General features: G+C 40.9%; 1 non-coding gene across 1 annotated transcript; it reads right to left on the reverse strand.

Annotated features, from left to right (window-relative positions):
• Nucleotides 1-12,628: 12,628 nt before the first annotated feature.
• LOC148555521 (small nucleolar RNA R71) lies at nt 12,629-12,732 on the reverse strand. The gene has a single exon (XR_015886346.1). It is a non-coding gene; the product is annotated as a small nucleolar RNA R71 (small nucleolar RNA).
• Nucleotides 12,733-13,813: the final 1,081 nt, after the last annotated feature.

A 13,813-nucleotide genomic window follows, 5' to 3' on the forward strand; every position in this document is an offset into this window, starting at 1 on the left:
TCCATAAGCCACACAAATTCGCAAAACCTCAATTCCTCCCGAATGGTGTTAGTCATGAGAATTGTGAAGGATAGAGCTTCAATTCTAATGCATATGATTCCCCTTCCGAGGATCACACAAGCATTCAATTGAATTCAACCCCCTTACGGAGTGAAGAATTCAAAATCATAACAGAAGATATCCAATAGCTACAAAAATGAATTGAGAAGAAGAAGAATTTCATTGATTCATTGGAATTATAATAGAGCTCCTCTCCCTAATGAATTTGGGGTTTACTTCCTCATTGCTCAAGTAAAACCAGAAACAGAAAGTTACAGAGAGAAAAGGCAGAAGGAAAATCCAAAAAAAGGAAAATGCAAAAGATCAAATCTGTAACTAACTACACATCTCCCAATTCCCTACTGACTAGCTCTCTTCTAAATCAAATTTGCTTCTATTTATACACTTTCCAAATTGGTCTTCAAGTCCTTGGATTGGGCCTTGTTGAAGCAAGCAAGAGTGGGTCTCAGTGATGTTAAAGTGGGACAATTGACAATTCACTGCAAAGGTGCTAAATTCTATCACTGCTGGTGTCCATGTTGGCCTCAACGTTTGGAAGGAAACGTTGAGTCAAACGTTGGCTTTGAGAGATGATTTCCAAAAGAGTAAGCATTGGTGCCAATGTTTGACTCAACATTGGTGCACCAACGTTTTTCCACCCACGCGTGCGCGACGTCTACGCGTACACATCAAAACAGAGTCTTGCATGTATGCGTCGCTCACGCGTTGGCGTGTCTGGCCAAAATATGCATCCACGCATACGCGTAATCCGCGCGTATGCGTCGACTGAAATTTTTCAAATCCAATTTTGGGTTGCTCCTCGCGGACGTTGGAGGCAACATTTGAGGCAACGTTGGGCCTCCAACGTTCGTTCTGTCACGCGCACGCGTGACCGATGCGTACGCGTCGATGGTAAATTTTGCCATCCTACGCGTGTGTGCAACTCATGCGTGTGCATGCTTTACATATTCACACGTACGTGTCATCGACGCGTACGCGTCATCGAGGCGTACGCGTCGCCCAAAATTTCTCTGGACCAGCCTTTGAAAACCATCGAAGACGTTGGAGGTAACGTTGGACCTCTTACATTCCCTCCAACGCCAGCACTAGCAGGCTTGCAAAATTTTCCAACTCCACGTTTGAGGCAACATTGGTTGATGCCAGGGCATTTTAGCCAGTTTCACTGACCTTTTCTTTACTGTTTTTAAGGTTGTTTCATGCATTTTCTTAGAAAATAAGCTAGTTTTGGGTAGATATTCACTTACATCTTGATTCAAGCATACATTGTGCACTTTACATGATTTCATGAGAATTTTGCATGAATTATATGACAAATTAGAGGATGCATGCCTCATGATTTGGATTAGAACTTTGATGCACTTTATTGCTTGATTTCAGGACAAAGGAAGCAAGGAAGAACCACATTAGCAGCCACGTTAGTCTAACTAACGTGACCACTAATGTGGAATGGGAGCTAGCTTGCAACGTTAATGAGAAAAGTAATCTCCAATAACGCCCTCGAAGCCATCATAACACACGTTAAGAGTCACGTTAACTAAGTTAACGTGAACTCTAACGTGGAAGAAAGAAAATGGAGCCAACGTTAGTGACACTTACCTTTGTCACTAACGTTGGACCAAGCTCATAAGTGGCCACGTTAAGAGCCACGTTAACTTAGTTAACATGGACTCTAACGTTAAGAAGCAAAAGAGAAGCCAATGTTAGTGACATTCACATTTGTCACTAACGTTGGCCAAGCCTCCATAAGCCACGTTAACACCCACGTTAACTTAGTTAACGTGGAGAGAGCAATTGATAGCCAACGTTAGTGACACTTACCTTTGTCACTAACGTTGGGTTGAACCACCAAGAGCCACCATGAGCAACGTTAACTCCCACGTTAACTTAGTTAACGTGGAAGCTAACGTGGATAAAGAGATGATGAGCCAACGTTAGTGACACTCACCTTTGTCAATAACATTGGAGATGGCTAGCATGACTACGTTAGAAGCCACGTTAACTTAGTTAATGTGGACTCTAACGTGGGAAATAGGGGCACATTGGAACGTTAGTGACAAAGGTAAGTGTCACTGACGTTCTCGAAGGATTGGCATTACTACGTTAGAAGCCACGTTGACCTAGTTAACGTGGACGCTAATGTAGGGACAAGGGAGGACTCTCCACGTTATTGGGAAAGGTAAGTCCCAATAACGTGTGCGAAGGACCAAGAGGCAAAGTTAGTGGTCACGTTAGTGCCACTAACGTTGAAGTCAACGTGATCATATTTAGGTTAGGAACGTTAGTGAAAAAGGTGATTGTCACTAACGTACTCGAACCCACACTTTCACTTAACGTTGACACCACTAACGTCCTGAGTCAAAGTCCCTGCCTACTTCACCTTTTCTCTCTGCAAGCAAAGCTAAGCCCAATGAAAAGGATAACTGCTTCAAACTCAAGATTCAGAGGCCCATACCCAAGACTTGAAGAGCCAACTAGAAGTTCGAAAGAGTAGTATATATAGGAGTAGCTTTGAATTAGTTAGGGAGAATGTGTTGGTAAAGGTTGGGAAATACTTTCTTCCCAGAGACTTCGTCATATTGGACATGGAAGAGAGTCACACTCACCGAATCATATTGGGAAGACCATTCCTAGCTGCAGCCAGAGCACTCATAGATGTGGAGCGAGGGGAGCTAATCTTGAGGATCCATGATGAACAGCTCACCTTCACTGTTTTCAAACACTCAAAAGAAACAGATCAAGAGAACAAGGAACCAAGGAAGGATCACAGTGAGATACTGAAGGAAGAAACAGGCACTGAAGCACAACCAACACATCTAGGAACTCCCTTGATTGATGAACAAGGCAAACAGCAACTGCCACAGCTCAAAGAAAATCAGCAGGAACCTAAACCACCAGAATAATGTGAGACCAGTAACCACATTTCCTTAGAAGAGGAGGTCACAAAGAGTAAGACAACATCACAAGGAACAAAGAAGAAGGTACCAAGGAGGTGGAGGAATAAGAAGATCCCTACCGAGGACTTCTCTCCAGGGGATAAAGTGATCTCAGCTTACTTCCCAGATATCCCCCCTAATCTCCCCACTGTACCATCTCAGTTACCTAAGGTCTTCACTATCAACAGAGTTCTCTCCTTGGAACATGTAGAGATCATTGATACAACCAATGGATATAGGTCCACAGCAAGAGGGGAGGACTTGAAGCATTATCAACCTCCCTGATGAAGGAGAAACGTCAAGCTAGTGACGCTAAAGAAGCGCTTCATGGGAGGCAACCCATGTTTTATATGCTTTTAGAAAATAGTGAATAAGTCAATATTCATGAATTCTAACCCAAACTTGACAAACACTTGGTAAAATCCTTATTATGCAATATATAGTGAAGAATAAGTGGTGTTCAAAGCATGCCAAGAAAGCATGAATGCAATTCAGAGCATGCTAGTCTTGGAGCCTTGAACAAAACTTTTTCATCACAGTGCTACAAACTAAGTTTGGTGTCACCCAAGGTGCCACCAATGTGCATATAAATATACACAGTTAGTTAGTTAGTTGGTGTTCATGAATAAACAATCTAGTTCTTTTTCTTTATTATTCTAGCCATAAAGTTTAATTTTTCAATGATATTAATTTTTAGTATTTTTTTTTATAGGAAAAGGTAAAAGAGCATTGAAGGGGATTGATTGGACAATTAAATGAGGAAGGTTCGGATAACACAAAAGGAGAATATTTCACACGTGTCTCAAGAGGGAATGCATTGGGAATGGTTGCCATGCAACATTGGAAGAAGAACAAACTTGGAAACTGAACCAACCCCATCATAAAGTTGGTAATCCTTGTGCTTATTCCATACAAAACCCCATCCGTTCATCATACACCAACCCCATCAATCCACACCTTTCATCTCCTCCTCACTTCCCTATATAAGTGAATCCTACTCCGTACTTCCCCTTCACACCCAAAGTGCTATTTCTCACACTTCACACCTTTGGCATCCGAATTCCTTCATCACACCTTGTCCTAACCAACCAAATTCCTTATCTATCCATACCTTCCACTCTCTTCACACAGCAACTCAAATTCATGGCAGCATCAAGCTCCAAGAGGAAAAAGAGGAAGGAACCAATGGAGAGCATCCCTTTTGATGAGAAGAGATTCAAAACTGCGTTCCATGAGCTCGAATTTGAACGGATAAAGCTCAAAAAGATACTGCCTGAGTTAACATTCCAAATTGACGAGGATGAATTCCCACAGATTCGAGAGAAAATTGAACAAAGAGGGTGGCAAAGGCTCACGAACCCAAAAGGGAAGATCAATGCAAACCTCATCAAAGAGTTCTATGCAAACGTAGTTAGAGAAGATAAAACCAAAGCCCCAACCTTCAAAAGCTATGTAAGAGGAAAAGAGGTGGACTTCAGCCCAAATGCTATAACAAGAGCCCTTCAGCTGAAATCACCACATTTTGATGAGCTTAGTTATCATGCAAGGATAAGTAAGAGCCCTGACAATGATGAACTCGAAGAAATAGTAACTGACATATGTGTCATAGGAGCTGACTAGGAAAGGTATGCAGATAAGAGACCCCGGTTCATCAAGAGGGGAGACCTTAGCCCAGAAGCCAAGGGATGGTTTGAACTGGTGAGGAGGTCTATCCTCCCAGCTGCAAATAATTTAGAGGTCAATATTAATCAGGCGACTATGGTACATTGCCTAGTACAGGGTGGAGAAATCAATGTGCATGAACTCATAGCTGAGGGCATTCAAGAGTCAGCTGAGAAGGTTGATTCGGGTGCCAGGCTTTGGTACCCCAGCACCATTCTCAGATTGTGCACAAAAGCCAAGGTAGTTTTCGAGGATAGCAATCCAGACTGGGTGAACCCTGGGAGGCTAGTTACACTCCAGCGTCAGATCTGTACTACGCCCGCCCAACAACAAAGAAGACCTCAAATAGGAAAGCGAAAACCAAAAGAAGGAGCCCATCAAGAAGAGTCTCATCAGGAAGAATATCAACAAGAAGAACAGCATGACCCAACCAACTTGAATCTGAATCATCTTCTAAGAGCCATTAAAGACTTGGGGATGAGACATATGGAAGGACAAGAGTAAATACTAAACCTTCAGTCCAACTGGATGAGCCAACAAGAAGAGTGGTAGAAACAACAAATGGAGCAGCAACAGGAACACTACTCCCAGCTCACTCAAGCCATCAACCAAGTGAATGAAAGGCAAGAGCGTCAAAATAAGTGCTTGCAAGAACTCAACCAGCGGCAGCTAGCTTAGATGAAAGCATTCAACGAGTTCAGTGTACTTAATGAAGGACGGCAACTACATAGGGAGGAGTTCAACGTAAGCACTCAAGCCAAGTTGAACTACATGTCTAGTCATATGCATCATCTACACTATGCCATCCCTACATATGATGAAGTCCAAAAAGATTTTGTAGAACAAGAAGAAAGGAAGGTGAAACAGCAGAAGGAAACATTAAAGAAGAAGATGGAAGATGCTGGCTTCTGGAAAAAGTTGATTGGAAAAGGCAAAGGAGGTGGGAGCTCAAGCGCAACAAGTAAACACAAAGAGGACGAGCAAGAGGGAGAGCATGGGCAACCTCATGAGTAAAAGGTGGTGGAGTTCCCTCTTTGATCCATTTTTTTCTATGATTTAAATAAGGAAGATCTTGTATGAAATAGAACATGCTTCCTTATTAGTTTGAACCTTTTTCAATTCTGTCTTTTAAACTTTTTGTTGATTAGGGCTGTGTTTTCTAGTCTGAATGTTATTACTGCATCATTTCCTTACTTAATTGTATGCTTGTCTTTTTGAATCAAATGAAAAGAGAATGAGTGTTTTATAAAAGACCAGAGTAGAGTTCATACTATGGAGTAAGTCCCTGAGTTTGTGGTGTGGTCATAAGTTAGCTAAGTTGGTTCAACCACAAGGTGGGAAGACAACTATCTGTCATGAATCATATGCTTGAACACACCCCATGAGACTAGCTAAATAACAAGATCCTAATAAGAAAAAGGGAAAAAACAATCAAAGTTGAAGAATAAAATAAAAATAGCAAGAAAAGAGGCTAGGCACCAAGGGTTTGAGTCTTGAGGGATGTGTCTGTGGTGTTCCTGTACCAAGGATCTGCTTGGATTACTAAGCTCTCAGGGGTGCTTTATCACCTGGTAACTTGGGTTAACTAACCCGGGATTATCAGCTGAAAGTCCACTATCAAGAGTAATCTTTGCTACAGAACATTTAGTAACCCAAAGAGGTGCTGGACACCAAGACCTCAAGGAAAGTAAATAAACAAACCATGTGCCTGTGGTGTGTATGTATGGGGGAGAGACTTCAGGAAGTAAGTCCTTAGGGGTGCTTCAACACCTAGCACCTTGAACCAACTGGTTCGAGAGTGTTGGCTGAAAGCTTATTCTAAAGAGTTGCCCCCTTAATGAGCACTTAGCCTAAGAACACAAATAAGCCCTGAAATGACAACAAAAGGATCAATGAATAAAAGTTTCATGGAATGCAATCAAGTGAGTATTCTAGAACATGATAAAGGCCTGAAGGGCAGTGAAGGAATGAACCTAAGTTGCTATGCATGAAACCACCATAAAACCAGGGACATGACTTCCATAAGAATGACTCATTTTCTCTTGGCATTCCATTCATCATTCTCTTGTTCCAGTACTTGCTTAGGAACAAGCAAGCTTTAAGTTTGGTGTTGTGATGCCAGGGCATTTTGGCCAGTTTCACTGACCTTTTCTTTACTATTTTTAAGGTAGTTTCATGCATTTTCTTAGAAAATAAGCTAGTTTTGGGTAGATATTCACTTACATCTTGATTCAAGCATACATTGTGCACTTTACATGATTTCACGAGAATTTTGCATGAATTATATGACAAATTAGAGGATGCATGTCTCATGATTTGGATTAGAACTTTGATGCACTTTATTGCTTGATTTCAGGACAAAAGAAGCAAGGAAGAACCACGTTAGTAGCCACGTTAGTCTAACTAACGCGACCACTAACGTGGAATGGGAGCTAGCTTGCAACGTTAATGAGAAAAGTAATCGCCAATAACGCCCTCAAAGCCATCATAACCCACGTTAAGAGTCACGTTAACTAAGTTAACGTGAACTCTAACGTGGAAGAAAGAAAATGGAGCCAACGTTAGTGACACTTACCTTTGTCACTAACGTTGGACCAAGCTCATAAGTGGCCACGTTAAGAGCCACGTTAACTTAGTTAACGTGGACTCTAACGTTAAGAAGCAAAAGAGAAGCCAACGTTAGTGACATTTCCCTTTGCCACTAACGTTGGCCAAGCCTCCATAAGCCACGTTAACTCCAACGTTAACTTAGTTAACGTGGAAGCTAACGTGGAGAGAGCAATTGATAGCCAACGTTAGTAACACTTACCTTTGTCACTAACGTTGGGGTGAACCACCAAGAGCCACCATGAGCAACGTTAACTCACACGTTAACTTAGTTAACGTGGAAGCTAACGTGGATAAAGAGATGATGAGCCAACGTTAGTGACACTCACCTTTGTCAATAACATTGGAGATGGCTAGCATGACTACGTTAGAAGCCACGTTAACTTAGTTAATGTGGACTCTAACGTGGGAAATAGGGGCACATTGGAACGTTAGTGACAAAGGTAAGTGTCACTAACGTTCTCGAAGGATTGGCATTACTACGTTAGAAGCCACGTTGACCTAGTTAACGTGGACGTTAGTGAAAAAGGTGATTGTCACTAACGTTCTCGAACCTACACTTTCACTTAATGTTGACACCACTAACTGATGACAAGTCATCCTAGCCTATTTTAACTAGTCTTTTTCTTTTGTTTTCATTAGAATTATGCACTTTCTTGAGCTACAAGCAAGCTATTTGAGTAGATTTTCATGTTTCCCTTGATTGAACCAACCATATATGAATTCATGCCATTTCATGAGGTTTTATGCTATATTTGTTGCATATTATGAAAGAATGAAGATCTCATGATTTTGAGCATAGCTTTGATGAGTTTGGTTGATTAATGATAGGTGAAGAAAGCTTGGAGAAAGGTTGAAGCAAAGAGGAATGGCTAGAAGTGAAGAGAGGACAATGGAATAAGTGAAATTGAACCAGGAAGCATGAAGTTAGCCCCAACGTTAGCCCCCTAACTTGGAGGCTAACGTTCGAACTTGAATTTTCCTCCCTGGCCATCCCACGTTTGCGCCAACGTTAGCCCCCTAATTTGGAGGCTAACGTTGGCACATGAATTCCTCCCTGGCTATCCAACGTTTGCACCAACGTTAGCCCCCTAACTTGGAGGCTAACGTTGGCACATGAATTACAAAGGGAGAAGGGCCAACGTTTGCGCCAACGTTAGCCCCCTAACTTGGAGGCTAACGTTGGCGCCACTAGCACACAAGGTATTGCCAACGTTAGGGTCAAAGTTAGACCCCTAACGTTGGCACCAACGTCCAAACCAGAAAAATGTGCCAACTGATATGAAAAGTTGGAGCCAAAGTTAGACCCCTAACTTTGGCTCAAACTTATGGTCCAACTTTTGCTAACCTCAAAACCGGTTCAATTGGTTCACTTCGGTTCTTCTCCAAACTTCAAGAGCAATCAACCAAGGCCTCTTTCAACCCAATTCCACCAAGAGCAAAGGCCCAACTCAAGGCTTGAAGATCATTGGAAGAAAGTGTATAAATAGGATAGAATTCAAGTTATTCGGAGAGCTTTCTTTTTAGAATTTTCATAATAGTTTTCGGAGAGCTTTTGAACTTGAGTGAACTTTAATTTCTTGCTTTCATTGCTTTCAATTTCATTTTACATTTGTCTTGGATCTTGGATTGGAGAATTGAAGAAATTCTGTTTCAATCTCAATCTTGGATCTCTCTGTTTCTTTACTGTTAATTGAATTTCATTTCCGGTTCATTGTTCTTCATCTCTTTTCTTTGCAATTTACAATTTCCTTGCAATTTTTCTTGTTGGATCTAGGAAGGCATTGAGATCTAGACTTGGTTTTCTAGTCTCTGGGTCCTGAGATCTAAATTTCCCATTTCACTTCTCTGTTTACTACTTTCTATGTTCCTTTACTTTTCTGCTTCATATCCGGTTCAATCCCAATTCCCTTTCTCTCTTCTGTTTGATGCAATTTAATTTTTCCTTGTTTAAATTCTGCAAATCCACATCCCAATCCCCTTTACATTTCAAACAATTTACATTCCTTGCACTTTAAGATTCCGCAATTTACATTTCTTGCACTCTAAGTTTCTGCCATTTAGTTTCTTGTTCTTTAAGTTTCAGTCATTTATTTCTTGTTCTCTTTACTTCAATGCAATCTAATTCTGCAAGTCACAAAACCATCAACTAAATCTTGATTCGCTTGACTAAATTGATGCCAAGGCATCTTAGGCTAGTTTCACTAGCATTTTTCTGTTAGTTTTAGTGGTTTTATGCATTTTCTTGAGCTTAAAGTAACCAAGAATGGTTAAATGAATAACAAAGCAATGAACCATCCAAACAGTATGATTTTGATGCAAATTCCATGAGTTTTTAGTTATATTACTTGAATGCTATGAATGGAAGATTTCTCATGAAATTTTGCAAGACTTTTATGCAATTGTTTGGATGATTTCAGGGAAGAAGAGGCTAGGCAAGGAAGCAACAAAACCAATAAAGGAAGCTTGAATATCACATGTGGAGTTTAAGTTCCAGTTTAAGCTTAAACTGGAGCTTAAACGCCAGAATCATGAAGGCTAAGAAATGCTGGAACTGAAGTTTAACCTCCAGTTTAACCTTAAACTGGAGGTTAAACGCCAGAATGAAAGTCTCACCAAAGAAGCATTTCCACGTTTAACCTCCAGTTTAACCTTAAACTGGAGGTTAAACGCCAGAAGTGGGAAATTCACCATGGGAGCAATTCCACGTTTAAGCTCCAGTTTAACCTCAAACTGGAGCTTAAACGTGTTCGACACAAACTCTCACCAAAGAAGCATTTTCACGTTTAACCTCCAGTTTAACCTTAAACTGGAGGTTAAACGCCAGAAGGAAGAAAGGCACCAGGAGCATTCCACGTTTAAGCTCCAGTTTAACCTTAAACTGGAGCTTAAACGTGTTCGACCAAGTTTTCTCCTCCAGGGTTGCTCTTTCCCCTCTTCCACGTTTAAGCTCCAGTTTAACCTTAAACTGGAGCTTAAACGTGTTCGACCTCCAGGGCTGCCTTTCCTATCTCCACGTTTAAGCTTCAGTTTAACCTTAAACTGAAGCTTAAACGTGTTCGACTAAGTGACCCTACAGGGCTGCCTTCTTCCATTTCCACGTTTAAGCTTCAGTTTAACCTAAAACTGAAGCTTAAACGTGCTTCCACAAAAGGCATCACTGGAAGTGTCTGGCGTTTAAGCTGCAGTTTAAGCTTAAACTGCAACTTAAACGCCACTCTTGGAAAAGGTTTCTGGGCCAAAAATATTGCGGTTTAAGTTAGTATTTGAGCACAAACATTAACTTAAACTTACTCTGGTATGAAACCCAATTGAATATCATGGTTTATGGGATTGGGCCTGAAGGATTGATGAGTCTGAAATTTCAATTTGTTGAGTCATGTGTCATTATTTGATTATCACTAAGTTGGCTCAATGAATGTTACAGAATTTGGATCAGCAGCCTCATCAAGATTATGGATCATAAACCCAAGGCAAAAGGAAAGCAGGGAGAGGCCTCAAAGCCCAAGAAACACAACAGAAGCTCAATATAGAAAGTGTATAAATAGGATAGAATTTAAGTTAGGAAGGGACTTTATCTTCATTTTGGCTAGTTTTAATATCTTTGTAATTGAATTCAGAGCTATGATTCACTAAACCCCCTTTCATTGGGTTAGGGAGCTCTATTGTAATTCAATGAATCAATAATAGTTTATCTTCTTCTTCAATCTTTTCTCTTGAATTTTGTTAGAAAGCTTCTCGATCTAATTCCATTGGGTAGTTGTCTTGGGAAAGAAACTACCCATAATTGGAATCCTTCGGAACCTTGGGAAAGGAATGGAGGATTCATGCTAGAGAAGCTTTCTCACAGTGAATTGGATTGGGGTTTGGATGGATATTGTGACATGTAATCCTACCAAATTGTGGTTCATAAAACTGTGTGGTATAATCAGTGATCGAGCATCATCTCTTCTTATGAACATTTAAACCAAGGGATTGGGAATTTGTTTGTTTTTAGAGAGAATTGGTGAGCCAAGGGATTGGGATCCAATCATATAAGATTGCCAAGCAAAATTAAATGAACGCATTGGTTGAGGAAGAGATAAACATGTTTTGATTCGGAGATCTCAATATCTCCTATAACCCAATGAATTCCCCATTTCTGATTTCCACTTTCTCTTTACATTCTGCAATTAAATTCATGCAATCACCCCCATTCCCTTTTAATTTCAGCAATTTAGCTTCTGCTCTTTACTTCATGCAATTTAAGATTCTGCCATTTCAATTTCTTGTCATTTACGTTTCCCGCCAATTTTACATTCCGCAATTCTCATCTAAATTTTGATTCCGCTCAACTAGAACACACTTCTAATCCGAATTGCTCACTCAACCAATCCTTGTGGGATTCGACCTCACTCTATTGTGAGTTTTTACTTGACGATAACCGGTGCACTTGCCGGAAGGAATTTTGCCGATCGTGCAATTTCCTAAATCGTGGCATAAGAAGTTTATGCGCATCAAGTTTATGGCGCTGTTGCTGGGGATTGGTTTTCGATTGACAATTCTCAAATTGGAAGTTAACTAGATTGAGCATTTTTCTTGCTTTGTTAATTCTGTTCAAGTTACTTGTTGAATTTTAATTTCTGCACTCTGTTACATGCTTTCTTTCTTTATGCCTTTAAATTCAAGCAACTAACTCACTGACTCACTAACTGTTTGAATTAATTCCTCAACTGCTCTGACCATACTCTTCCATTAACCAAGAGTATTTCACTTGTTTGGTGCCTGTGCTGTGTTCTTGTATGACAGGTAGGAGTGGAGAGACATCAACTCCTCCATATACCGAACCAGAGAGGACCCTTCATAGACTTAGAAGGGAAGCAAGAGGGAAGAGAGTACTGGGAGAAGAAGAATCTGAAGGAGAATCTGAGGACAATTTTGAGGAAGCTCTAGATCTCAACATGGATAGAGAAGTTCACAACCATGAGAGAGCTGATGGAAACAATGCCATTCCTGAGAGGAGGGTTCTTAGTTCATACATAAACCCAACCTCTGGGAATTGTGGTAGCAGCATTCAGAAACCACCCATTCAGGCCAACAATTTTGAGCTCAAACCACAGCTAATATCACTTGTGGAGAATCATTGTTCATTTGGTGGGAGTGCTAATGAAGATCCAAACCAACACCTCACAAAATTCCTGAGAATTTGCAACACTGTGAAGTCCAATAGAGTCCAGGAAGATGCCTATAAACTGCTTTTGTTCCCATTTTCACTTAGGGACAAGGCAGCTAAGTGGCTGGAATCATTCCCAAGGGGGAGCCTAACAACATGGGACGAGGTGGAAAGTAAGTTTCTGGCACGTTTCTACCCCCCACAAAAGGTCAATAGGCTTCGATCTGAGGTTCAGACTTTTAGACAACAAGATGGTGAAACTCTCTACGAGGCATGGGAGAGATTCAAGGATTTGACAAGAAAATGCCCACCAGACATGTTCCATGACTGGGTGCAATTGCACATTTTCTATGATGGACTTTCTTATGAATCAAGGAAGGCTGTGGACCATTCATCAGGAGGTTAATTGAACAGGAAAAAGACTGTGGAAGAAGCCATTGAAGTGATTGAAACAGTGGCTGAGAATGAGTACTACTATGCATCAGAGAGACACAACACTAAGGGAGTCATGGAGCTGAACCATGTTGATACAATTCTAGCCCAAAACAAGGTGTTTGCCAAGCAACTAGCAGAGCTCACCAGGAAATTAGAAACAAAGCAAGTGGCTGCAATACACACACAAGAGCAAGAGGAAGAAAGCACTGAAGGAGGTGATTGGGAAGAGGCCAATTATGTAGGAAATCAACAAAGGCAATCATATGATCCACATTCCAACACTTACAATCCAGGATGGAAAAACCACCCAAACTTTGGGTGGGGGAACCAACAAACCCAACCACAAAACCACAAACCTTACAACCATAACCAACATAACAATTCCACATACCAAAACTCCAACCAAAGATCATACCAAGCCACACAAAACACTTACTCCCAACCATCATATCAAGGCCAAAATAATCGACCTACCCAACCTAATCCGAACCAACAATTTCAAGATCAATTAAACAGGATAGAAGGAATGCTTGCAACCATGGGTCAAGACATAACCGAATTGAAAGCTTTTAAGGAAGAAGTAATTTCCAACTTGCAAAACCAAGGAACTGCCATCGAGAAGTTAGAAAATCAAATTGGGTATTTGTATAAGCAAATCCCTGGGCCAAGTGTTTCTCATGCTGCCAAGGCTATTGCAAGGGAAGAATGTAAAGCCATAACCCTCAGAAGTGGAAAAAAGCTGAAGGAGATCTCAAGTGAACCCACAGAGGATGAAGCAAAGGAAAATGTGAGAGACAAGGAACAGGGACAATCCTTTACACCGTCTGCAACAAGAGAAAAAGAAAAAGAGGTCCTGAAGCCGTATAAACCCAAAGCACCATATCCTCAACGTTTGATGAAAGGTGAAAAGGATGGCCAATTCTCCAGATTTTTGGAGATTTTCAAGAAGCTTCAAATCAACATC

The sequence above is a fragment of the Arachis ipaensis genome, chromosome B6, assembly GCF_059453495.1.
Source record: "Arachis ipaensis isolate K30076 ecotype BB chromosome B6, ASM5945349v1, whole genome shotgun sequence".
In the NCBI taxonomy this organism is placed as follows: Eukaryota; Viridiplantae; Streptophyta; class Magnoliopsida; order Fabales; family Fabaceae; genus Arachis; species Arachis ipaensis.